The 27,690-nt window shown below is 42.2% G+C and overlaps 1 protein-coding gene and 1 pseudogene across 1 annotated transcript in view; both read left to right on the forward strand.

Annotated features, from left to right (window-relative positions):
• LOC128121902 (protoheme IX farnesyltransferase, mitochondrial) overlaps positions 1-27,690 on the forward strand; it is a 119,386-nt gene that overhangs the window by 53,643 nt on the left and 38,053 nt on the right. The window lies entirely within an intron of this gene.
• Positions 22,286-22,464, forward strand: LOC128123603 (uncharacterized; annotated as a pseudogene).

Consider the following 27,690-nt stretch of genomic DNA (forward strand, 5'->3'; position numbering starts at 1 on the left):
TGACCATTCCTAGCCTGATGCCTGGCTTCCTTCTTATTAGGTCTTGTTCTTGAATATTTCTAGTCTAGATCTCAATTCTACAATTATTTTTAAGTTATTTGCTCTTATCTTCCAACTTTATTTTTATCCCTCATGTGCCTCACCTCATCCATTGTTCACGTCAGGATGTGCTACCTGAATTTTATTTTGAGTAAAGGAGTAAACATCTGTATACAAAGTTTACTTTAAAAAAAGAAACCAGCAAGGAAAAAAATAATGTGCTGAAAACTTAAGCTGCTAGAGGGCTGTGGTGGGAGAGCCATGGATCCTTCTACCCTCCCTGTTACCGTTCTGACTACAGCTTTGACCCTGAGGCTTTAAGCAAACTAATAGTTGGAACAACAATGAGAATACCTTGTTAATAGCTGCACCGTCCTGCTCTATGCCATGATGCCTAAGAACGTAAGCTGGAGTCCTGTCACCGGCTGTGTGGTGTGGGGCAGATGATATAACTTCTCTTTGTTTTGATTTGTCTGTGAAAGGGAGGTACCATTGTATAGTCTACCTGTATCATGTGGCGTCATTATCTCTCCTCTCACAGCAGGGTGGGCAATGTAAGGAATGTTTGCAGATAACAGCAGCTCCGGGTAGAAAACATGTAAGAGAAATAAAGTGGTGTATGATAGCACCGAGAAAGAGTATATCTAGCTTCTGAGGTAGAAAGAGTTGGTGAAATTCTTAGGCCACCCATTTAGCTGGACTGTGTGGGTGTTCATGACTGAAAGATGGAGAGAAGTGATTTTTGGTCAAGAAATAATCCAGCCAGGAAGAGAAGCTGGAAAGCATGCATGCCCATGTGTGTGTTGTGTGCAGAGGTCTCTAACATACCAGGGTGCAGGGAGGAAGCAGTTGGCTTGTTCCTCTTTGAATGTTATAATTGCCAAGATAAGAGTTTGATTCAGTGGGAAATATGGAGCCTAGAGTGAGGACAGCCTAAGGCATGTTGACTTTAGGACATTACCGTCACAGCCCAGCAACTGCAAGAAAGAATGCAAAACTGTGGAGATAATTCCACTAGAAATGGGTTAGAGGAGAGGGGCCTTCACTCTGAAAAGGCTGACTTAATTCAGACAGCTTTATTAGGTTGCAGACACACATGTCAGCCCTGGAGCATTGGGCACTTGGGTCTCTTCCTTGGAAAACTCATGTACCAGTGGCATCTTCTGCATGCCCTGCAAGGCACTGTTGGCCAGTTAAGTGAGTTGGTGTCAGGCTCTGTGGTCCTGCCATACCCTGCCTGGCTACTTCATGTATGCTGCTTTTCAGCCACATTTCTTTAAAAACAGTAAAAATGAGAGATGTTTAACACAGTTAGAAATAAAATGTTCTCTGTATTTCTAATTACAAGTAAATAAGTAACAATGCTTTTACATGAAATTGAAATGTATTCCTTTTTTTTTTTTTGACAAGGTTTCTCTGTGTAGCTTTGGAGCCTTTCCTGGAACTCGCTCTGCAGCCCAGGCTGGCCTCGAACTCACAGAGATCCACCTGCCTCTGCCTCCCGAGTGCTGGAATTAAAGGTGTGTACCACCGCCCAGCCCTTTAAATTTTTTTTATGTTCATTTATTTGGAGTGGGGGCATATGCCATGTGTGTAGGGGTGTGGGGTGTGTCAGAGGACAACCTGCTGGAGTTGGTTCTCCTTCTGCCGTCTGGGTGCCCGAGGATTAGATTCAGGTCATCAGACTCGGTGGGTAAGGCCTTCACCACTGAGCTGTCTCACCAGCCCCAAGCGTCCCTTTCCCTTCCCTCTCTAGTAGTCCTGTTTTGAAAAGGAAATGCTGAGCTTTTCATTTAAATCATTGCTTCCGTGATATTTTGCTAGCTTTTGCTACAAACTAGTATGTGGTGATATTTTATCTGTGCGTTAATAAATAAAGCTTGCCTGGAGATTAGGGGGGAAAGGTCAGCCATTTTAAGTAGACAAAGTCAGGCAGCACTTGCCCTTAATCCCTTAGCAGGCAGGATCTTTGTGTGTTCAAGGCCACACTAGGGAACAGAGCCAAGCATGGTGACACACGCCTTTAATCCCAGTACCAACTAGAGACTTGGAGGTCTGTACAGACAGACAGACAGACAGTGACAGAGCTGTGTAGGAAGAGGAAGTGAGATAGCTGGGCTAAGAGCCAATGAGAGGGCAGAAAAGCAATGCATATAAGCTTGGGTAGACGGGAAGTCATGCTCCTTGGAAGCTGCAGAATTGGTGAGGTGAGGTTAGCTCATGGCTTTCCATATTTCCCTCATCTCTCTAAGGCTTTAAACCAAATTTCTGGCTCTGTGTTTTTTATTTAATAAGACTATTTAGAAATTCATTACAGAATTTCAGGACTATTAAAGGTTGTGCTTACAGTGAAGCAGATTTGCTTGGTAATGGTCATTTCTTACACATTCCAACTCCAACCGGAAGTTATAGTGTGGGTAAACTGTGAGCATGTTCCATTTTGGTCAAGGTCAGTGGACCAAGCCAGTGGCGAGCAAACCCAACTAACTGTTGTGACCCCTGGCTCCTCCCACATAGGTGCTTTGTTAGCACTCTGCCAATGGGTACAGGAGGAAAGGGGAGGCGGTAAGAAACGTGTCTGTTCCAAGAGAAGTATGTGCTGTTGGGATTTGTATAATTTTTTTTCTATTAGACAAATTTGTTTTCCCATACTGGGAAAATAATTTCCAGGTAGATGCACCATTAGCAGACTAACATCTGGCTAGAATTTCCCCAATAGAGGCTGCTGACGTTTCTCAGTCTACAGTGATTCTCTTCAGTAAGGGGGGTTCCCTAATCTGTCTGCGTCTTCGGTGTGCTCTGTCCCCATGCGTCTATTAGGATTAGTACTGTAGGGCTAGGGGAAGGGAGCGCAGGTTCTGTCTCCCTGCCTTTGAGTCCTTGTACCTCCTGGTTCTTGCTCAAATGAGGTAAACTTTGAACTTCCTGCTTTGCCCAGCTTGCAAGGAGCAAGCCCCCCCACCCCCGAACTGTGCCTTGATGACACTGTGTGCTCTCACTCTAACCCCCCCGAACTGTGCCTGGATGACACTGTGTGCTCTCACTTTAACCCCCCGAACTGTGCCTGGATGACACCGTGTGCTCTCACTCTAACCCCCCGAACTGTGCCTTGATGACACTGTGTGCTCTCACTCTAACCCCCTGAACTGTGCCTTGATGACACTGTGTGCTCTCACTCTAACTTGCCGCTTTGCAAATCATTGGAATCAAAGGAAAAATGGTGATAACAGTAATAATGGTCTCACTGGAGGTCACCAAGAACTTTACATTTGTCATCCGATTTTATCTTCCTAGTAACTGTGTGCTCCCTGCTCTTATCACCTACCTGACAGGTGAGAAATTGATGCTCCGAGGAGGTACACAAACTGCTTAAGGTCATTTGGCCAAGTGCCGAGCTCGAAGTCAACCCGTCTTAGCCACCTGATTCCAGGCCTGCCACGCACAGTACACCTGTGCCCCAGCGCTTACCTCTTTCTGGCTGCCAACGGGTTCCATGATGCTCTGGGAGTGGATTTCAGCCTAGCTGTATCTGAGGCTCTACGTGAAGGTCTGACTGAAGTCTTTATTAGTGGCAGTTATTGCTGGGACTCGTGGGGCTAGAAAAAGATACTCTTGGCCAAATGAGAGCACCTGTCCGAGGGGAGTGATGCTGTGACTGCTGGCACTTGGCATGCCCACTGCTATCTAAATGCACCTCACTGTCTTCACTGACAAACATCAGTGCTCGAATCCGTTGCTTCAGGAAATCCCATTACATTAATACCTGCTCATAATTACACATCTCCCAGAAAGGAACTAAATTCTACCTGGAGCCATGGAACCAAGAGCTTGCCTTTGTGGGCACTCCTGCAAAGAGTCCACCTGCTTCAAAGAAAGCTTCTGAGCAGAAGCCAAGCCCAGACAGGACCTAACGCTGTGGTGGTTGGGTGCACAGGGAGGGGTGGCAGTGATCACAGGTGGCCTTGCTTTGTAGACCACTGTATAGGGAACTGTTTGGTGCCAGGCCTTTGATCTTCCCAGACTTCTCTAAGTCCAGATTAGGCCCCCGAGGCTGCGTCCAGCACTTCGCCTCAGCGCCGCATCCTAGACCTCTGTCCACGCTCTTGAGGCTTTTCTCTCAGCACACGGTGAGCTTGTGATTTTGAGTGGCCTATTCCCAGTCCATTGGAAGGATCTCCCAGCAGCAGTAATTTGGTCATTTTCTTAAGACCGTTAGAGTCGCAAAGACTCACATAGGCAATCTATTAATATTTGAGCTGTGAAAATGAAAACTTTCAGGGGGAATTTAGGATTATTTTCCCAGTATGGATAAAGTAGCCTACAGCATGATGAAAACACATGAAACTAATTTGTCTGGTTGAGGAAAAAAATGTATACAAATCATAAAATTAGAGAAGCAGCTTATAATGAAAGACATTGACTAGAAAATGTCAATGTTATTTCTCTGGTCTATTTGGTATCACGTCTTAATGTAAACAGTGTATCCAAAGAAACTGTGAAATTGATTAATAAATCCACTCTCCTCCAGTGCTGGGCAACGTGAGATGGAGTCGGCCAGGGCTTTCTGTCCATGGCAGAATTCTCATGCTCACAGGGCTGTGCGAGGGCTACCACCATGGGAACAACAGGTGCATGCAATTTATGCTCCGAGTCGTTTAATATCTTTAATCAGTCGCTCTAAGTCAAACCATATGATGTGCAGACCTAGACATTTTCCCTCTCAGCATCAAGCACCCCCCTCTCCTTGTTGCTCAGCCTTAGCAGTGGCCAGCTGCGAAACTGGGCTGCTTTTGTTCCTTAGGAGGAGATAAGATGTGTACAGCAGTTACAGTTGATTGCATGGTGGTTAGTTTCCCATTTCTCCCTCCTGTCAAGGTGATGGCAGGTCTCTGAAGAATAAATCAGGATACCTGACTCTTGTGTTCTGCTCCGTTCAGCTATAAATAGGTTAGTGGTTGCATCAAATACTGCAGGGTGACCACTCATTAGGTTTGACAGTGGTTTTACTAAGGAAGAAATTGCTTAATCCGTTCCCCTTAGACCTCAGTCCATGCACTGCTCTCAGGGACCTTAGAGAGACTTGCATTTAGAGTTCATTGTACTTTATTATTGCCTTTTCACTACAGATAGAGCAGTGGGATAGTTACCGTGAGGAGAGATACATTCTAAGAACATTCCATACAAGTTTCTCTTTGTTTTTCTAATTTCCTTTGGCATAAAATTCAAATAGTAGATTAAATTCCCTAAGACTCGTCGCGTGGGTCATACGTGCTCCGTTCATTCGGAATGGCTGTGGGGAGAGCTGGTGTGTCTGTTGTCCTTCTTTGGCCTGTGTTTGTCTTCTCAGCTCTTGGTGGTGCCCGTGTAATTTGTTAATGGGCCTCTTGGTAATTAGGATGGTGTAGTCATTTCATAACACCTGGTTGTTAGGTGATTACCTGTGGGAATTACATGAGGAGGAGGAGGAGCGGCGGCCTGCCATGTTCTCCCCCTTGGTGGTCCACGCTGGTCAGGGTTGGGAGAGCCATTCAGGTTTCGGGCACAGTCTGCTTTTCCTTGTGGACTTCTCGTTGTCGAATGCAGTTCTTTCCCATTAGAAGGCCATGGCTGAGTTGGCCTTTGAGCACTGTATGAATGTGGCAAATGATGGGTCTTACTTATGTAATGCTGAGCCAGTTATAAGCTATAGTGGAAACAAATGTCCCTGTTGTGTGAAGTGATTTCAGTCTTTCTTCTTCCTATCACTTTCCCAGGTCTCGCTTTGGTTTGAAAACACTAGAAAATGACCAGTAAAAGCAGGTGACAGATTGATTTATGAGACGCTGGCTGGGCTTTCCCTCTGAAATGTGAACAATGAAATGCGAACTTGGTCTTTAAATATATTTACACAGGTTGTCACTGATGAATGCAGAAGGGTGAAGGAAGCAGGAATGTTTTTATCCAGCCACCAACAGTGGAAACCTTCACGGAGGCTGTAGTTCTCAACATGCTCAGAAAGCAGCAGGCCCACTCCCACAGCTGGTAGAGCAAGAGCTTACCCGTACACAGTGTTGTCGTCTCACTAACAGAAATGGACTGCAACCCTGTAACGGAAGAGGATGGACTTTGGGTCTCCAGTAGTGTTTAGAGCATTAAATTCTTGCTTTGCCAAGGTAACCTTTCCACAAGGGGTTCATTTGCAACCGAGAGGAAAAAATCTTGACAATCAAAAAAAAAATTTTTTTTTTTTTTGCTTTTTACTGCAAATCACACTGTACAACTTAGAACATATTCAGAGGTGAAAAATGGAATGCAGCTCTTCACAAGGTGGATACATTTGAGAGACATCACAAAGGGAAGACAGTTCGAGGAGCCAGACGCCTCCACGGCATCCGCGCCTGTGTGCTTCGCGGTTATTGTGCGCCCCGAGAAGCCCACAGCTAGTGCTCTGGGTACTAGAAAGCATCCAGTTCGCTTTCAGGTTTTAAAATACATGTCAGGACTTAAGTGGGGTAGACAGCAGCACTAATCATGTTAAGCACAGTGTCTGACTCTCAGGGACTGCATAATTAATGCATTGTTTTAGAGGACCTAATATATTAGTCGGGGGAGAGTGCTTCATGCCTTGCTAGTGTGGTGGGTGAGGAGCAGGGCGGTTCGGTGCTGCCTGTACAACCACAGCTAACTCTTCTCACTGAATCTATTTACACCTCTAATGCAAGCCAAAGCCATTAGACAACCTCCGTTCAAGTGTTTGCCACAGAGAACTCTCTCTGGGATAGTAAATGCTAATTCGGGGTCAATTAGAAAAATGCTTCTAACAACACATTGAGATTAATAAGGGGCACTGGGTTGACTCATTGCTGGGACTTCCCCCAGCTCCGTATAAGGACACGCCTTTCATTACTTTCTATTTATTATTTTAAATATGTTTAGCTTGAAGGCACTTTACCATTTCATCTTTATTTTAAAATGGACCCAAATGTTTACTTCTCCATCAATATCCATTTAAACTTAAGCCATTTGGGTCTCACTGATTTAAATTCCTTTAGTCAAGCCATTGAATAAAAGGTTCAGTATAAACTCTTGAATTACTGCATTCAAACACTTTTAAAAGTTTCTGATTTCTGTAATCGTCTTTTCAGTCTCAAAGATGTATTTTAAAAATAAATTCAGTATTAATAAACATCCTGTTTCCACAGCTAATTAACAACCGAAAACTAACTCCCTCCCCCCCCCTTTTTTTTTTTGCAAATTTCATACTTTTTGACATGGGTTCAGGTTTTTGTTCAGTGTCCTGTGTTTCTGTGTGTGCGTATTTTGTGCTGTTTAATTGAATAGTGTGTGTTTCATGGTGACGGTGCTCACAGTTCTGCTTTTCTTATTCTTTTTATGAAAACCGCCTTTTGTTGAGCTCCTTGGTGTGAGGGTGGGAGCCTAGGGAGGTGTCTGCTGACCGGGCACGCACAAGTGTTCCATGACAGTGAGGATTTGATCATGTTCCAGTCAAAAGTTGGGGTTTTACTGGATTCTCGTAAGGCCCTGCTGAAGCACTAGTGTCCGTGATGATTTCTAGTGTAATCTTCTTTTAGTGTTTGAAGATTATGGGGAAATACTTTCAGTATTAATAAGTGTGAGCATTGCTGAAATATGGTAAGCTGAATTGATTTGGTCTCACATGTGTTTCTAACTTTAGGAAAAGGCTGTGAATAACTGTAATTTGTGTTTCTTTGTAAAATGAAATCATGAATTCTGGACAAAGGACTAAATAACCTACGCGTTATGTTTAATCTTTGAACTTAAATTTTGAAAGAAAATGTTTAATTTAAAAAGGCGGGGGCAGTTTTGGCTCTTTAAAGAGTTTATTGTGGAGTAGGCTATGAAGGAACTTGTAAACTTAAGCTGTTTTCTTTACTGAGCCAACCTCTGTGCTGTGGGTGGGCATTTTCTTAATTGAATGATTTGACTGGATTCTTCTTGAAGAATCTTTTTCCTGTGTCTCTTCTGGGCTGTCACTGAGTGCAGTTCCAGTGGGGTTGGCCACACTGGGCCATAAGCATGCAGTGTGTTCTTACCTCCATCTTTGCGTGGGTTTATGTGCTGGGGGCAAGCGGACTGTATTTGATGTAAAATAAGAATTATTAAGGTCAATGCGAAAAAATCTAAATGTGGAAATATTTTCCACTCACATTTGTGAATCAGAGCTATGAATAATATTGAACACTGCTGATTTTCATCACAGGAGTATTACATGTGTTAATGTAAATGTGTTACCGTGACAGTTTGTCTACTTGCTTTTTGTTTCCAATTACAATATTAATTTTGTTACTGTCTTTCTACATTTAAAAGTAAAAGGTACTGTTTCTGCACACTTAGATGTCTGCTTAATAACTGTGCACTACTGAAGAGTTATTACTTTGCCCTCAAGTACTAAAACAGTAACCTGGCCACATCAAAGTGTGTCTGTCTAACTACCTGTGCAAGTGTGTGTTTAATTGTTTTCCGAGAGTTGTATTTTTAGTAGTAATTTGAATCTTTCTAAGAGAGAGGGGGTGGCTTTTAAGTTACAGCATGGAACTTCGAAGGCACACACACACACACACACAAGTCAAGACCTGAGATTTGTTGTAGATGCTGCTTATGAATCTGATTTTTCTTTTTATTGAATTGACACTTTATGTTTAATTTTACTTTTTGTTACCTCTAATAGTTTAACCCACAGGTTTCACTGAACTGAATTCTTAATTAAAGAAATAGACTTAAAATGTGAATGGATTATAGAACTACGTTATTTGATCTACATTTTAATGATGCAGTTTTGAGTATTTTCATCTTCAGCTGTGATATGTTTTTATTTTTCTTACGTTTATGAAATTAAAACTTTTTTTTGAATGTTGGAAATGAAGTTTATGTCACAAAAGGGTCTCCCTGCAATAATTAGTTTCAAATACTATCAGATAGCTGTCTTATTTCATTACGCTATGACTGTGTTCTTCCTATTCCTTTACATTTCTGGAAAGAAGCTTCTTATGCTTGCATATTCATTTGGTCATAACATCTATTAGAATTTAATGGTTTAGAGTGTGGATTATCCAGCATTACTGTAGTAAGTGTGTACAAAGAATAAGGATGTTACTGTGTGATTTGCATGTATGAATCCTTGTAAAAATGCTTTCACCCTAAATATTCAGATAATTAGATAAAAAGAATACTGGGGAAAGCAGCAGGGTGCTTTGAGAGGGACAATTAGGTTTATCATCAATGAACTCATCACCTTACAGGCTAGACCCAAACAGAAGTGCTCACCTCCAAAGAGGACATGTCTCAAGATAGAGTTCTAAACCTGTATTTCTGTTTATTTTTTTAAACACTCATTTTGTATTATTTATTTTAAAAAAAAAGGTATTCCTTTTTGGTTTTCAGATACTACTATGGTATTTAAATCTCACAGTGAAGTTTCCTCTCTCTGCCTAAATAACACTCTATATTTCAAGGTGTGTGTCTGAGCTGCCTCCGTATATAATGAGCATTGTAGGCAGGCAGTCCTCACGCTCCTGCCGGTTGCAGTGTTTGCTTTCCAGTGCGCTCTTGTACTTGGGCTCATGGACGAACAGCTCCTCCACCTCTCGTGCGCACACTTGCTTCCAAACCCCCAGAGAAAACTTGCCACCATCATTTTCAGCATCTTCTGGAAGCGCTCTAAGCTGCGTGCTCCTTACCGCAAGGTAGGAAGGTGCAGGCCTCCCTACCGAAAAGCAGGCCTGTGGAAAAGCCAGCCTAAGCAGAGTCTGCAGCAGCAAGCGTGTGTGTGCTTGGCGGTGTGCTCTGTACTCAATGAAGAATCAGAAGCAAGTTTGTTTCTCCTCCTTCGGCATGGGCGCCAGCCTGTGGGGATAGCACTGCAGCCACGCATTAAGAAACCCAGCAGGTTAAGAGCACCGGCTGCTCTTCCGGGAGACCCGTGTTCAACTCCCAGCAACCACATGGCAGCTCCCACCTGTCTGTAACTCCAGTTCCAGGGGACCCGACACCCTCACACCAGTGCACATAGATTAAATCTAGCTCCAGGGAAGGAGCTGGTTATGCTCTTCGATCCTGGGTGTCTCTGGTGAGCTCTCTTTGTCCTCCCCTCTCCTCCCACTTAAGTATGGCTCCACTTAAGTATGGTAAGAGGGGCTCTGAGGAGTCCGCCCAGCTTGAAATGACCATGAAAACAGCGTTTCTAAGTTTCTCAGTGATCCACTTCTGGAGTTTCCTGTCTAAAAATTTTGAGTATGTCCTTCACAGTCAAGCTTCCTACCTTGTCCCAGCTTAACCTGACAGATGAAATGAAAGCTAAGGAGTTGTTCCGAGCACAGGTTTTCCTTAGCAGTGTTTCTGGTAAATAATACTTACACTTTTACATCTCCATTTTCTACTCTTGTAAATTTGAGAGAGACCTCAATGAAGTATTTAATTTTATTAATCCTGTTGTTAAGAACAAGATGATATATATAGTGCTACTGAATTCAGCTGTAAGGAAGTACAAAACCACATTGTAATGCCCAGAGTTTTACTTGGGAACTGATGTGTAAAAGATACCACTGGCACAGAAGGCCATTTGGGGTATTTAAAGTGTATCATCTATGAGGAACACGGAGAGCTTGGATATACTGCAATGTTCCAGTCAGGGACACAAGCCAGTGAGCCTGTGTGCAGGTTGGAGTTGGAGTCCTGCAGATGAAAAGTGGGTATGTAGAAAGTAGTTGCTGCCCCAGTCCCCTTCTGTCTCCTCCTGGCCACTGAGACCTCCAGTGTCCCCTAGCCAGGCCATCAGCCTTGGCCAAGTATTTGAGCTTTGTTCTGTTTTCTTTTATGTTTTTTTGTGCTGCTGGTGGTGGTTTGAGAACAGTTCTCACTTTGTAGCCGGGACTGTCCTGGAACTCACTGTGGCCAGGCTGGGCTCAAAGCCCAATGCACTGAGAGCTAGCTACCTGTCTTTGCCTCCTGAGTGCTAGGATTAAGAGTGTGCATCACCACACCCAGCTTGCTTTGTTTTTATTTGAGGATTCAATATTTTGGATTGTTCCTACTATCTGTTACTTTTACATTACAATTTGAAAGATCACATTTAAGTGTTTTGTTTGTTGTTTTACATCAAAAACGTGTGAATTTCAGTAATAAGGCTTCTATTTATTTTTCCTGTGTTTCCTGGTTTTGCTATCAAAAAATAGTATATAACTTTAAAAAGCAAAGAAAACTGTTCTTTTTTATTATATAGCATAAAGTGGATCCTTTTACCTGTTGTAAAAGAGGTATTTAATGCCCCACTCAGAAAGTTCTGTGCACTCAAGTCTTAATGCAGAAGAAAATGTAAAAGCAGCATGAGATGAAATACCCAGATACAAACAGTAGCTTAAGCTTATCCATCTCACTAGTGAAGATCATTCAGATTCATGTGTGTGTTTTCATTAAGGAAGTTGTGAAGTAACAGTTCAACTAACTCCTTAATAATTCTGCGAAAAGACTTACGATGCTTTATAAAAATAGATTGCAGCGGCCAGGGGAAATGACTGGGTGAGTAAGGGAGCTTCCTGCACAAGTCTGATAGTCTGAGTTCAGATCTCAGCACCCTTGTAAAAAACAAGATCCTGCATGGCTAACGTGCCAATGACCTCAGCATTAAGGGGTGGAAACAGGTGGAACCCAGGAGCTTGCTGATTCAGCCAACCTAACCAAAATGGGGGAGCTTCGAGTATAGTGATGGGACCAAGGGAATCCGAGATTGCAGAGATCAGGGTACCCAATATCCTCTTTGACACCCCCCCATGACCGAATGCACTCCCCTATACACAATGCACCAGGGAAGTGCTCACTGAGCACTTAGCATATGCTGATTTCCAACATACCTTTGTCTGTGTAACCATTTTAAGGGACAGGAATTATCTTTCTAGAGTCAACAAAACAAATTAGGCAAAGCCCAGAAGCCCCAGGGTTCGCTTGGGCCTTCTATTCTCAGGCTGAATTCTTAAGGGTCGAGGAGCCACAGCCTCCTGATTTCTCTCTAGGGAAATGAGGGAGATGGTGAAATCTCCCCCATGTCTGCCAGAACCCCTCAGCAAGAATTATAGGAATAGGGAAGGGCAGGTTCCAGCCACCCCTTCCCTTCCACTGAGGTTGGTGAGACCTTGTGAGATTTGCTCTGCCCTTGGCTTTGCATGATGGGAGCATTTTATGTAATGGGCGGGCCTGGGCAATCACAGTGCACCATGAAAAATGGGCCAGAAACGGGCAAAAACTTTATACCCTGTGTCCTGGTGGCACTAATTGAAAAAGCAGATTTCAGAAATGTTATAAAGCAGGTACTTCCCCTTAAAAGAAACCATACTGTAGCTTGTCTGGTTGCCATGTGGTGATACACACATCGAGGGGTGTTGTGGAACTACGTTGCTGTGAGAAACACCATACTGTGTCGTTCTTGGAGGAGCTATGTAGAGAACGTGACTGACATCTCCTCATCCTAGGGTACTTTCCTACGGAAAGCAAGACACGGAGGTTAAGTCACAAGGTGGGGGCAAACACTAGCGGTTTCTGAGATCATTTTTAACTAATGAGAAGTTTCCCTAAATAATGGACCTTTTCATCATTTATGCCTATGTTAAAAATACTTACATTTGCTTTTGTTTGGGTTTTAATGCCCATCATATTTCCATAGATCATGATAGAATTTAATCACAAACCAAATACCACATCATTCTTCAGCCAAACATCATGAAATCATTGTCGATGAGGTGAGGAGATAAAGTAATTGGATTAGAAATGGGTGGTTTAAGTTTACACCGTTTTATTATATCAGGAATTTTTGATATTTGAGCTCTAGCTTTCTGCAGCTGTGCAGTCACTTGGGCCTGGGATCCGCACAGAAGCCAGGTGCCATGACGTTGTCGCTTGACATTCTGGAGAAAGATAAGATGTGGAGATGGTCAAGTATATTACTTTAGTAAGCTTTGTCTGGAGTGAAACAACGCATCTTTCAGCTCCTGCAGCCTGGAGGTATGATCCGTTCGGTCTAAGCCCTCTTGCCTGTCTCTGCGCTCTCTCTGGGCTGTGAGGATGGAGACCTGTACTAGTGGCGGCACAGGAATGTCTGCTCTCAACTTTCTGTCTGTAATCTTTCCCTAGTCATAAAAGCGTGCGTTTCAGTCTTACAAATAGATGACTCTCACTAGAACGTCCTTACGAAATACTAATTTTCTGTAGTATACAGTCATTAGTTGAACTTCTAAGCAGTAGGTTCGTAGAAAGGGAGAGAGGAATCTCTTCATAGCAAGAGGAATGCCTGTGCCATAGAGGATTCCTGGCTTTGTTTAATTATTCTGTGTCCATTTTGAAGCTGTATCATAGCTTGGTATATTCAATTTAAAAATAAAATACTAAAGAAAAAGTATGCATTGTTACTGTCAGAAATTTAATTTTCAAATAATGTGGAAGGGATTGTGTCATTGTGTATTGTTTTGAGTTTAGTTCATTTATATTTATGCAATTCTGAAAGAAAGAATACAACTCAGTCAATTTGGGCTTGTTAAAATGTTTAGCTTTGTAACATGATGAGTTAGTTGCACCATGTGGGGCGTGTGTATTTGAGACGATGTGTGGCGTGGAGCATTTGTGAAGTTCCCCAAGACAAATGGTAGCAGCCCTTGGCTTAGTTAATTTAATAAAATTCTTTGGAATTCCCCTTAGAGTTATTAAAGAATAGACCACGTGTATTTAAACCAACCACTTCTTACTTTATCAGAAGTGATGTGGTAATGTGTGGAAATCTGTGTTCTCATCCAGTTAGATTGAGCTACAAGCAATTTCTGTACATCCTGTGAAAACAAAATGTGGAGACCATGAGCAACCTGTTTTCAAGTTGTTGAGAGTGCTCTAAAAGTGCACACTTCAATTGAAACAGGGATTGTTAACTAACTATTCCCACCAGCCATTCTCTAAAGGAAGCTTTGAGGCCCCCTGGCTCTCTGGTACTCTGTCCCAACTGTAACCAAATTACACACATTTAGACTGTCAGTGCTTATGAGAAGTTCAGCCATAGACTATTTCTGAAAAAAATAAATATTTTTATTTTAAAATTGAATTAAAACGATAATCCTTGAACAATTTCTTACTTTTAAGAGTAATCCCTGAGTGTGGGTCTTGTATCTATTTTTGTATGCCTGATTTTGTTGAATTAACAAATTAAAAATTATAATCGCATTCAATATGTGATGTAAGGCGCTTGTTATACTCAAGATACACAGTTGATGATCAAGCCTTTCAAATGTCTGCCATCACTGATATCAGATAGGTTAAAACTGTGAAATTGTATCTGTCTAATAAAAAAAAATGCTAAGTCGGGGTCCTTTACATCCTGCCTTCACTATGAATAGTCAAAAAAATCACTATGAAGTGTAGATTGAGAGACTTTTATTATAACTGAAATTAAGGAAATATCTTTTGTTTCAAACTTGTCTTTGATTCAGATTTCTCATTCATTCCAAAATAATCTCAGTGAGGCTTTGTGGGACTTCGATTTTGCATAGCACGTTTCCCGTCAGGCGAAGCCAAGTTTGTGAAGCCAAGTTCGTGTTTACAGAATGGCCCCTGTGGTCACGGTGCCCTTTCAGTCAGTGCCAATCAGTTGTGGATTCTGTGTGCTTTTTGCTTTGTTACTAGGGAGTTTCTTTTTAGTTCATAAATAATATTTTAGTTTCTTCACTAAACTGTTTGATGATAGAGATTCCATAATGTCTTTGAGTTCAGCAAGTGTGACTAACTGAAGAAAAACAGACTGATGCTTCGGGATTGTTAAAAATCCATATCAGTCTTAAAGAATACAGTGATTTAAGCTTTATCTAGTTGCTTCATACATGTGGTCCTTAGGAATATTCATCAGGATGTGCTTACATGCATGCGAAAGCATTCTTAAAGAATGAAGAGACAAAGATACAAGGTTTATCTGTACTGAATCAACTATCAAGAAATTTGGTAAGCAACTTATGCTCGAAAGTATTTGTTTCTGAAAAAAATTAACTGGTTCTGGGATATTTTAATGGCTGTTCATACTGGAAGATGAAATGCATCCACCCTTGTCAGGGATTGTTTCAGAGCCCCAAACAAGCCTGTAAGATGCCTGACTTTGTGTTTGGGCCACTGATGGTTTTACCTCCAGAAAGGCCCACATGCACATGGAAGAGACTGAGCCTGGTCTCCACAACTGCATGCACTGTAGAACACCACCGAAGAGAACAGCTACAGGGCAGCAGTGTTGGTGAAACTTGTGGGACGAGCCTGCTTTGGGAGTTTGAGCTAGATATGGACATACTACATTGCCTCAGTATTTTCAATTAAAATACATATTTGAGAGCATCGTAGAGTCATGTGCAGCTGTAAGAAAAACTGGCGCTCCCATGTGCCCTTTGTCCACAGTTCCCCAGTGATGATGTCATCCAGAACCTTCGGATAATACCTCCAGCAGGGTGAAGACTTGCTGCATCTTGAAAATGGTCTTTAGTTTGTCCAAATGGCACTGGTTTTTGTATTTGTTTGATGTTTTTATTTCCTTCTGATTATCGGATAGCAGTACATAACTTCATGAAAAATCATCTTTAAAATTAATAAATATGCAGTTAGATTACCATTGCCATTAGGCATAAATACAAAACAATCCATACTACAAAGCTGTTTGTTTCTGAATAGGTAAATAGTATAATTACACAGTGGAGTGCTTTTTACTTTGTTTGTTCTTTTGACAGACTTTATTAGAATCTCTTTCTATATCAGTTGTGTATAGATGTTATAAAATTGATATCTGTCGGTACTTTAGCTAGTTAACTTAATTTTTTATATTAATGGAGTTGTTCTGTTGGATAAGAAGTTGTATTCAGGAGTGCTTTAGCAAACTGATCACTTATTTTAGGCCGGATTAAAAGCACTCCAGTTTTGCTATACAGAAGGAATCCCTTGCAGTGCAACTGTCTGAAAGTGCAGGCCCCCACCTCTGCTCTGAGTTGCTCTGTTTTAGAAGTCTGGGAATGCACCCTGGGACCCACCTGGGTCACTGAGTGCTGCAGAAGGACCTGCTGTTGTGTCTCCTTGAAGAGCTAGACTGTGAGGAGCAGGTCACTAGAGCCTGAGGCTTGCTGCCCTTGTGTTGTGAAGGAACAGAATACTGATGTGATTGTATGTATAAAGAGCATCATCTTGTTCCCAGGTTTTCATTCAGATATGAAAACACTGTCTTTCATAGTCTTCATCTTTAAATCATGGTAAGTTTTGGATTTGAACCTAACACCTGCGTGCTTTATCTGACATCGTTTTCAAACCCATGGCCAGAAATTCAGGAGAGTCAAAGGCATCCGAGCAGCAAAGAGAGTGGGACCAGACGTTCAGAGCTACCAAAAGCAATCCTGTCCATCGTGCATGCAGTCAGACAGAATTCTGATTGTTGGGGCTGATTGATTGGTTTCACCTAGCTTTTATTTTTTAAGTAACAGAGAAAATTTAAAATAGTAAGATAGCTAATAGATAGATGGAGGTAGAGAAGAAGGAAGCACTGGCCTAGAACTAAACCAAGAAATGCCATTAGGAAAATATAACGCTAAAAGTCGTTTGTTTCCTGTAACTATACCAGTATGATTCAATAAGAGCAAAATCCTGTGTAGTAGGGGGGTCTCAGGTGCTATTCGCAGGTGTGGTGTTGCATTAGTGCTGGGTGGCAAGCTGGGGTGTGCAGTAAGCTGGGGTGTGCAGTGAGCTGGGGTGTGCAGCACAAAGCACTTGTGTTACCAGTTCAGAAATAAGTCTTCAATGAAGTCACTTGATAAACTATGGGCGCACGCTGCCAGAAGACACCAGATTCATCTTGTGTTTGATTTCGGTTGTTGTCTGTTTAGAGCCTTTTACTGTTGCCAGAATTCTCTTGTGCAATCCGACATGGGGTCACGATGCACGGTGTTCCTGATGCTCAGAGCGAGCGGTGATGAACAGAAACTGGGAACCGAAGTGCCTGGGAGGGGCAGATGTGAGTGCTGTGGCCTCAGTTGGTCAGGTTGTCTGGGCCCCAGGGTCTTCATCTTTAAAGTAAAGTAACGGTAGTGCCAGATAGGGCTGGGGTGAGGGTTACCTGACGTAATACTCCAAAGCTTCTCCTCATCCTGGGTGGTAGTGAGCCCTCAGGGAGTGGTGGTAGCACAGGAAATGATTTCTGATGGAAAGTGTGAGCCACTCCAACTGTTTGGGGAGCACCCAGACAGGGGGATCAGGATCTGTCCCTGGTGCATGGGCAGGCTTTTGGGAGCCCAGTGCCTGTGGTGTGACGCCTTGCACAGCCTTGGTGCAGTGGGGAGGGGCCTTGGACCTGCCTAGGCTCAGTGTGCCAGGCTCTGCTGACTCTCCATGGGAGACCTTGATTTGGGGGTTGTGGGGATGTGGGGTGGCTTGGGAGGGAGGGCTGGGAGTGGGAGGAGGGAGGAGATGGGATCTGTGGGTGGCATGTAGAGTGAGTAGAAAATTTCTTAATAAAGAAAAATGAAAAAAAAAGACAAACTAATGGAAAGTTCTCCCATTAAAAATTTTTAAGTTACCTCTAAAGTTCAAATCTTAGCTATTGTCTCTTAGGGCAAATTTTGATAAACGCAAACTGTTCTCTTTGTGCAAATCATATATGCACAAATTTCAGCCACTATGTATTAAATGATAAATTCTGCCCCCATTAATGACATTTATATGTTAAAGTCTTACTCCTATTACTTTATTTGTAATAATAAAAAATAAAAATGGGACTTTATTTGTAAAAAAAAAAAAAAAGAAAGTGCGAGCCAGCGCCTTGCTGCAGCTAGTCAGTGTACAGGCAGAGCAGGCTACCACTGGTGCCTCAGTTTACCCAGCTTTACTCATGTTTACTCCAGGACTCCATGAGCTGAGTTCTCACCGCTTTGATGTCGCTGTGGACGTGTATCCTGTTAGCATCTTAACCCTCATGAGGTCAGCTCATACTTTGAATCCATTATTTGTTCAAAACAAACTTGCCACTTGACTCATAGGAACTATTTCTTTAGTTGTATAATCCATAGCTGAGAATATATGTGGAAAGTTGATTAAAATAAACGATTTTGGCGGGCACGTTGGCAGCCCTGATTATTAGTGAAATTTTCCTTTAAGACTTTCAAATGAAATAACCTCAGCATAGGAGAGGATTGCTTGCTCCTCCAGAGAACCTGAGTTCAGTTCCCAGCACCCCCGGGCCTCACACCTTCCAGTCACTCCAGTTCCGGGTATCTGACATCCTGTTCTGGCCGCCTCAGGCACTCACATATCCACAGATAAAAATAAAACATAATCTTCAAAAATTAAAGAAGTAATCTCACCACATTTTTGTTTAAACAAACATAATATTCCTTAGCAATTAAACACATAAAACTTGCATCGTGGAACTGGTGGACAGTTGGTTCAATAAAGTGCTTGTGTTTGATATGCAGAGCCCACGTGACAGAAAAGCAGGGTGCAGTGTGATTCGCACTCCCGGCATGAGGAGGTGGAGGCAGGCACACTTTTGAGACTGCCGAGCACACAGCTCAGCCTGCATGGCAGGTTCCAGGCCCGTGAGAGACCTCGTTTCAAACTGAGGTAGATGGCCCCTGATGGTGTCTGACCTCTAAGTACTGTGCTCAAGTGTGCATGTGCACCCTCACACACGGACACCCACAGATGTACAGACAGGCACACACAATCTCGCCTTGTCCGAACACTTGGACATTTCACTCCTGAACATCACAATTTAAATGAAAAGGCAGGGAGCACATAGAAACTGCTTGTCTGCAGTGTTTGTCCATCTGTTTTGCTGTGCTACATAACTTGAACAAATTAAGAGTGAGAAGTAATGATGATGGTAGGAGCCAAGGTTCCGAACAGCACAGACGTGAGAGCTGCGGCCAGGGTTAAGGGCACAGAGCTGTGGAAAGTGCTTCGGGAACAGCCCTGAAAAGTAAAGAGACACTTTCAGACGCGAGCACCTTCTCCAAGTCAGCTCGAGTAGCCATCTGTGTAAAGACCCTCCTCACACTAGCCTTCAAAGGGGTTTGTGAGGAAAATGTAATTTCTAATGTGTTTTGGAAAAATCTAGATTTAATGTGGCTTTAAAAATGTAATGTTGAACTTTTAAAAAACTTTCCACACCAAACCATCTCCAAATCCTTTCTAAGAAGCACATGGCCACATCTGTCTGTGCTGTTTATTCTGTTTGTGGCCTGTTTCCAGTTCATTATAATAAAGGAAAATTCGAAAACAAACAGAAAACCCCAGTCCACCGCTCTGAACCCAGCACTGAGTAAATGCAGCGTTAGTTTGCTGTCTTCCCATTATTAAAGCACCCCCAGTTGGTTTTAGTTTCCTGATGTTCTAAGTCGTTTCCTCACATGTTACCTGTTCCTCAAGGTTTCTTCCCGTTTTCACCTGCTCAAAGAGGGGCTGCACTGGACGCTTTTTATCTGGCACGCGCCTCCTTGTGCCCTGTGCAGCTTCCTCCGGGTGGGGTTTTCCTCCTGGGTAGCTTCAGAAGTAGGATCTCTAGCAACACGCTGAGCCCATTATCCCCCCTCCTCCAGTTGTGTGTTTCCCATTCATTCCTGAGTAATACTCTTATTTCCATAATCTTGGTTCATTCTAAAGCACTTTATATTTTTAATAGTAATCTGTTTGGCCTGTTAGGAAGCAATACAAAATCTGGATTATTAACTGCCAAGTGCTGTACGTGTTTTGTCTCCAATCAGTAATCTTCGGTGCGTGTCTTCGTTTAATTCACTGTTACGTCTGAGTTCTTTGCTGTGTAGCTTTCAGTCATTGGACTTGTGATAATTTTCTTATTTCTTAACTTTAATGTTACTTTTAATAACATTAATAATAGCATATTTCGTTGTGCAATTGATATTTTTATATATGTATACATTGTGAAATGACCAAACTGGTCTAATTAACATATCTTCACCACAAATACTTACCCTTTCTTTGTGACGAGAGCACTTCAGTCCACTCTTCCTTGAAATAGTTAACACATTACTAATAATTGCCACCATGCTGTGCAATATATCATGGAGTAGCAAATTTCCTTTAAAAATAACTTTTGGCCGAGTGAATGTCACACCATGATGATAAATGGTAAAGGAAATGATGCCTCAAATATAGTTACTCATTAGAACCATCATTTTGAAAAATCACATTTGTTTACACTAGGGTCTCTCTAAAGACTGCTAGTCATATATTATTCAAATTTTTATCCATGAATATTGTCTGGGACTTTCTGACTAGCTATAACTTGTAGTGTTAATTTATATGTCCCAAATCAGACTGCAACCCACAGATCCAAGGAGGCTGCCTAGCAGGGGAGACCCTAGGATGACTGTGGCTTCTAATAGGTTTTGGTTTTACCCAATCACTGGGCAAACTTTAGTGAACATTGCACTATTAGGATAAGAATGTGTACTGTATCAAGCTGATGGGAGAAAATGCTGGCCATACTTTCAGGAGGGGAGGCTAAAATCTTTTTAGATTATGGATTAGCCTATAGAAAAATGTCTGCCGTAAATCAAACAGTGAAGGGGAAGATGAATAGGAAGCTCACTTACACAACTTAAGTAAAACATAGCTCTCTGAACAGATGAAGATAGGTTTCTTCTGTATCCCAGAATCTAATCAATATTTATATGTATAATTCAGCTATCACTTGGCTTAAAAGGGCTTATTGGGAAATGTTAGCATTTATACTATTTTCCACAGAGAAAATATTTTACTGTTTAAAATTTAAAAAAAAATAAAAATAAAAAAAATTATCTGTCATAGATCACACTTTTATATTAGATTGTTTAAAAGTAATTATTAAATGTCAGTTGACATGTGTATTTTCCATCTAGAGACTGCTCCTTGTAGCAATGGAGACCATTTTAGTTCATTCTCCTTATGGAATAAAAGCCACTAAAATGTGAATTAGCATGGTAGTTATTACAGAATTTGGCATCATAGACTACTCTCTAATAAGACATTTATTTTCTAATGTCACCTTATATGCCATATTATATCTAATTCATCTATTTATTTACATTTATTTCATTCTTTTATAGTTTGTGATCATTGTCATAGTTTTTGGTAATATTCTATTCTGGCATGTTTAACTTAGAATTCCATTGTCTCATGTCCAGGGAGACGGCTCAGTTGGTAAAGGTGCTTGTCACCAAGCCTGATGACCGGAATTTGCTCCAAGACCCACATGGTAGAGAGAGCTTATCCTATGACAGCCACCTGGGCAGCATGGCACACACATGCCCACATATATACACTTTCAATAAATAAATAGAAGAGAATTTCAACCCTGCACGAAGAGAAACAATATATAACATGAAAGATTTTTAAGTATAGGATTTCAGGGTCTTTGACATGGCTTCATGGGTAAAAGACACCTTCCACCAAGCCTGATGACCTGAGTTTGATCTCAGAAACCCACGTGGTACTGCCACACATGTACCATGGCATGCATGTGCCCACAAATGCACACAGAGAAATAAATAAAATGTGGCTACAGTTTTCTTTTGTTTCATTTTGTTTATGAGGCAGATTCTCATCATGTAGCCCTGCCTGGCCTGAGACTCAAAGAGATTTTCCTGTCTTTGCCTCCAAGCGTTAAGATTATTTTTTAAAGTAAATATATATGTATAAGATTCCATCAGAATAAGCCTTGCAGCTCATGTGATGTTTCTAAAGTAAAGTCTTTGATGTAAATGTACTTCCATATGTTTCAAAATGTTTTATCTGTATTGTTTGGTATTAGATATCATTTAACATGTAACTTTGGGGTCAGCTTTTTATCATTTCTTATTTTAATAAACCTTCTTCTCATATCTAGCCTTCTCTCCTTCAATGTTTCCTCACTACAAGGAAGTAAAGAAGCAAGGGCTATCTTAGAAAACCATCTTTCCCAGCTGGGCCTGGTGGTGCGGGCCTGTAATCCCAGGTACATGGGAGGTGAAACACAGGAGGATTCGGCTTTCTAGGTCTGCTTGGGCTACAGGGCAACTTCAAGACCAGCCTGAGTCACTTCTGAGAGCCTGTCTTAAAATAAAAATTAAAAGCAGACCGGGCACATAGCTTTTTGGTAGAGTGTTTATCTAGAGAATGCACAAGGCTCTAGGTTCAACCTCCAGCTGGGACAAGGGGCATCTTCCAGTTAACTGAAACCCAGTATTCAAAATTCGAAATAGTGATTGCTTCCTGGCCCTTTAGCTAAGATCTAGTATCTGGTTTAATAAGTTTAATGTCTTAGACGGCCTTTCTTTGAGGACTGTATAAATGGATTTTTGGAGCAGGGAGACAGAATGGAGGCTTGCTCCATCAACTCTGTACACTGCCTGTTGTAGTCCCTCCGGAAATGGTGCACCCCTTCAGAGGACTAAATTCATTTCTCAAAAATTAAAATAATAATTCAAAAGACATTTATCTATTAATAAAAACCATATTTAGTGATGACACAGATCTTACCTTATTTTTACCTTTAATTTGTATTTGTCATGAAATTTGGTTCCCATTTTACACAGATGCCTAAGAAGGAACACCATATCTATTGCTTGTATCTTAAGAATTGTATGGGAGACTGGGTAGTGATGGCACACACCTTTAATTCTAGCACTTGGGAGGCAGAGGCCAGCCTGGTCTACAGAGTGAGTTCCAGGACAGCCAGGGCTACCCTGTCTCAAAAAAAAAAAAAAAAAGAATTGTATCAGATAGGTAACAGAGAAATATGAAACCTATTGTGATTCTGTTAATATTGGGGTTTGATGACCAAATACAACCTACATAAGCTCTCCAGAGGGTCATACTAATAAAAACTGCCATCATACATACTTTATGGGCATTTAACATGTTTACCTGGAGTATAGAGAGATGACTCAATACTTGAGTGCTTGCTGCTCTTGCAAAGGACCTGGGTTCAGTTCCAAGCCCCACAGCCATCCGTAACTCCAGTTCCCTGGTTTCTGACGCCCTCTTCTGGCCTCCATGGGCACTTATTCATGGTACACTTACACATACAGGCAATGCACTCATAGTTATAAAAAAAAAATCTTAAAAATATGTGTCTGTTTTACAGAGTTAAATTGCTGTTTAGCAGAAACTTGGAAATAAATTCCTAATATGCCGTTTTGTTAAGCTGAGTTAAAACTTATTTAAAGTTAAGGAATCATTGAAAAACTGATTGTGAACTTTGGTCCTTATCATGGCTTAATCTTTCCTAGCAACACCTAATGTTTTGTTTTTATCCACATATTGGAAACAAAGCAAACATTTGCACCATTTACTGTTAGCACAAGGCTTGGAAATACTTGGTGTGGATTCATGCTTTGCCCTGATAGATTGGCCATGCTGCGGTGCGCAGGCCTCTCGGTGAGGTGGTCAGTACACTCGGTGCTCTCCAGGACAACCTCACACTCATCGAAGGATTCTCTGTGGCCTCTGAGAAAAAAGGCTATGGTGTGCTTAAACTTTGAGGGTTCTGGGCAATTACCCAGCATTCCTATCCATCGTGCATGACAAATATCTTGCCCGATGGTAGGAATTTCCAGCTTTCCCACATCTTTCAGTAGGAACTGCCACCCCGTTCTCACACATGGGCGGCCCAGCACACCACTCATATGTACTCAACTGCAAAGGCAGATTCAGGGAGCACACAGGGCAGGGGGGGTTGTTAAAACCTTGTAGAGTATTGCCGTCAGTGACTGCCCTCTGCCTCCTAGACATTCAGAAAAGCCTCATATTTTCTTTTCTCCTTTAATGCAAGTATTATTTTATTTTTATTTACTATTTTAAGTGAATATTTGCTGCTTTTGTTTACTATTGTAGTTTTCCACTAAGAGTCACAAGGAAACACATTTTATAATACACTCTTGAAACTGCTTGTTCTTTAAACATATATTGTAGTTATTTCAAAATACTTTTAGGGGGTTGGGAAAGGAATATTTCAGTATTGTGGAAGAAATGGATAGCAGAGAAATTTTGTCAAGGTTGAAATGTGATATGATTGCCCCAGGACAACCTCTCAGGCATATGAGGAATATAGTAAAATGTTGGTGTCTCCTAATAACCAGGTCATTTCCCTCTACAGCTTCATGGGCTCTGAGGTCCAAAAATAGACTGTAATGTTTGGGGCAGTTTATAGAAAGCAAATGTAATTACCTTTTAGAAGGTCAGTGTGGAGCACAGTATTTGCTGATAGAAGAAAGACTTTCATTTTCCCTCTCCAGCTCCTCCCTCCTTCTGCCCCTCCCCTTCCTCCTTCTGCCCCTCCTCTTCTGCTGCCTAGAATAATCTCTCCCAGATGATTAGACAACAGGTGCCAGGAGAGCGAGGCAAGCTGGCTTTGGGCCACATGCACGCGGTGGAGATCCAGTGTTGCTCAGGTTTTGGTGTATCGCCGTGTCCTTCCACGGGAAGGGATAACCCAGTTGAAATACATACTGCAGCTCCTGGGGGATTAAGTGTTTCCTTTGCTTTATAGTACAGAATTTTACAGTGTCTTTGTTTGGGAGTTCTCAGGTTGCTTAATGATTTCTCTAGCCTCCCACCGCACCCACTGTGGCCAGATGTGTGTGACCGCAGCATTCGAACCTCCACAGGCTGGCCGATTTCATTGTACAGCTTATGCGATCGCTTTCCTTCATTTAGTGATGACATCTAAATGTTTTGTGTTTTAGGGAGCCAGTTCAGGGTCAAAATGTTGTTCTGTTGTTTAATCCCATTACCATGCATAAGATGCCTGTGTGGTGTCACAGTTGCAGAGAGCTCTGCAAGGATTTTATTAATTATTCAAGTGTTATGTCTGTATTAAATTACAACTGGAGTAGTACTAATTGATCGTTTTTCTAGTCTTTTAAAGTTGAGGGCTTTTTGTTTTGTTTTATTTTGCAGTCTCTGTTGGTGCCACCGACTTTGAGTAGACTTTGGCGCATTTATTTACTTTTCAAAACAGCCTTTGGACTTGACTATTTTAAGAATAGACTTTGAGGAATTACAGCCTTTGGCAGCTGTTTGAATGGAAATTCCTTAGAGCTTTCTTAGAGATTTTAGAAGGCTCTTAACTAACCTTGAACTCCCCCATTGACGAAACATGCTGAGATGTGAACTCCACTCATTCCCCCTCTCTCAAGAGTTCACCTTGTGCTGAAGTAGATGATGCCTTTGGAAGGGAAGCCCGGGGGTTTGGGGGGGGTTGGGCTGGGGACAGTTGAGCTCATTTAGAGGTGTAGGCAAATAATCCATTGCTGAAAGACACAGACTAAAAATGCTGAAAGGATCGTTGATGCACTGAGTTTCCTGGAAGGTAGGAAACAGGAGTGCCAGCTCCAACAGGGGCACCAGCCTCGGAGAGGAGGTTACACATGCTGGTAGGGTAAGAGTTGGAAAAAGAGTTTGTCCTGTTAGAGGGCAGTGCTCGGTAACAGAGAAGGCCCTGACTAGGTTGGAGGTGAGGAAGAAGAAAAGCAGCAGGTGCCTGAGTGTGGCTGGGGAGTGATGAAAGGCCTCCTTACAGGCTGGAGCACCGGACTTGAATGGAGGGGTTATGCTGTTGCCAGTGAGCAGTGAGGACCCAGTGGACGTTGGCAAGTGCTCTTAGAATGGTCATCCCCCGTGTGGCAGCTTTTTCCAGTGAAGTGCTCCTGCACAGGCACAGCTCAGAATGTGGACTCTAGGGAAATCTAACCAGCCCTACAGTAGGTAAGCAGTCCCCACCGGCAGGGACATGGTGTGTGTACTGCTGAAAGTGTGGCATGCCTTTGAAGAACTGGTGGGTTGCTTAGAAAGTGCCACGTAGGAGGTAGGAGGTAGAGACGAACCAAGAGTCCCGAGATGTGGATGATGGGTGAGACCTTGGCCAGCCACATTGGAGTATTCACTTCACTCCCTGGGTGGTGGACAGGACAGAGGGTTTTATGCTGGAAAACAACATGTCCAGCTTTGCTTCTAGAAAGATCGCTGACTGCTGCCTGCATAACAAAGGGAAGCAGGAGTCCTGAAAGGGGGCAGAGTTGGGGAGAGAGTGGTGGCAGGCGAGTGTCTAGGAGGGCTGAGCTCATGCAGCACCCTGGGGATGGGATGGTGACTGTATTTGACTTAGTTGAGACCAGTTTGGTCTTATGTGACTCGGAGGGAAGAACAGGCTATGACTCACTAGGTTTCCCTTCATGCTGGTTTTGTATTAGATGAGCTTAGTAATTATTTTATTTGGTTAACCTAGAGAGGAGCTGTCTAGGTGCCGGATCAGTTAGGTAGGAATGTTTGGTTTGAGTTTTAAGACAGGGTTTGGTCATGCAGTCAGGGTAGGTCTAACTTGCTGTCTCCCTGATACCCTGCAAGGCTGGAATTAAAGATGTGCACCACCACACCTGGCCTGGGTTTATTTTCAGTTACCTTTCTTTTCCCGAAATAGAAAATGCATGGTCTTTATAGACACTGCAAAATAGAAAAGATAAGAGTAATAAATCATCCTCTCTCACTACTCAGAGACAGGTATTATAAATATTTCCATTTCTTTCCATCTTTTGTCTGAAAGCAGTGTTTACAAATTGAGATTCCCCCTGGCAGGAACAAAAGGTCACTTTATAGCAGAGGCTCTGGGAGCTAGGCATGGGCTGGGCTGTCTCGCTGCTGCTTTTACTCTGGGACACAGTACTTGGCCTTTAATATGGGCCGGGTTACCTTTTGCACCTTTTTATTTATTTATTTATTTGTTTATTTATTTCGAAGATGAAGCTTTCATGAGAGATGACCCATATGACCTGTTCCCAGAACACTGCCCAGTGACCATTTGCGTGAAAGCCACTTTCAATAAATGCCAGATTGCTCACATTTGCTATTTCAAATTCCTGGTGGGAGGAAAAAAAAACTCAATGGGAATGAATCTTAGTTTGCTTACTGGAGGTAGACCAGTAGGACATTGGTAACAAGGGAAGAGTGAGGGCTGACTGGGCATCTTAACTGGCTTGTAAGAAGAAATGGTATGTGGGTCCTGCTGGGCAAGGTGCCCCTCCCTGAACTTTTTTTTTTTTAACATCCCTTTTAATCTGGTCCAAGATTGATGGAGATATTATCTTGGGCTGTAAAAAGCTGTGAGCTAGCTGGAATGACAAACACACATTGACAGCTTTTGAGAAGATGGATGGAGAAACAAGCTCTGAACTCCAGCGGGCTCCAGGCTCTGTTCTTCTGTGGCCCTTCGGAGGAATGTTAGTGCAGGGGAGAAGAGGTGTTCTCTTCTCTAGCTGGATACGTTCCCTAGTCAGGCTTACAAACACCTCCAGAATAAAGGTCTCTCTTACGTGTAGGATATTATTAATCATAGCCAAATAGGTAATTGTAGCCAAATGCTTTATCAGTTGGACCAAGCTGTATTTCTGTCTTATTCTGTGTCTATGTGATTTCTACTCACAAGGTTCAGGAATACCATAGGATGTGTTGTCTGTGAGAAAGTTTAGTTAGTAAGTGTATTTTGTCTCTGAGCATCAACTGTGTAGATTAACAGAAGTTCGGCACTAATGTGAAACCATGGTGTAATAGAAGCGCACGAACATCACTATCGACTTCTAATAGTTATCATTGTGCAACTGCAAGAAGATGAAA

The sequence above is a fragment of the Peromyscus californicus genome, unplaced genomic scaffold (assembly GCF_007827085.1).
Source record: "Peromyscus californicus insignis strain IS unplaced genomic scaffold, ASM782708v3 Scaffold_3__1_contigs__length_106647218, whole genome shotgun sequence".
Classification (NCBI taxonomy): domain Eukaryota; kingdom Metazoa; phylum Chordata; class Mammalia; order Rodentia; family Cricetidae; genus Peromyscus; species Peromyscus californicus.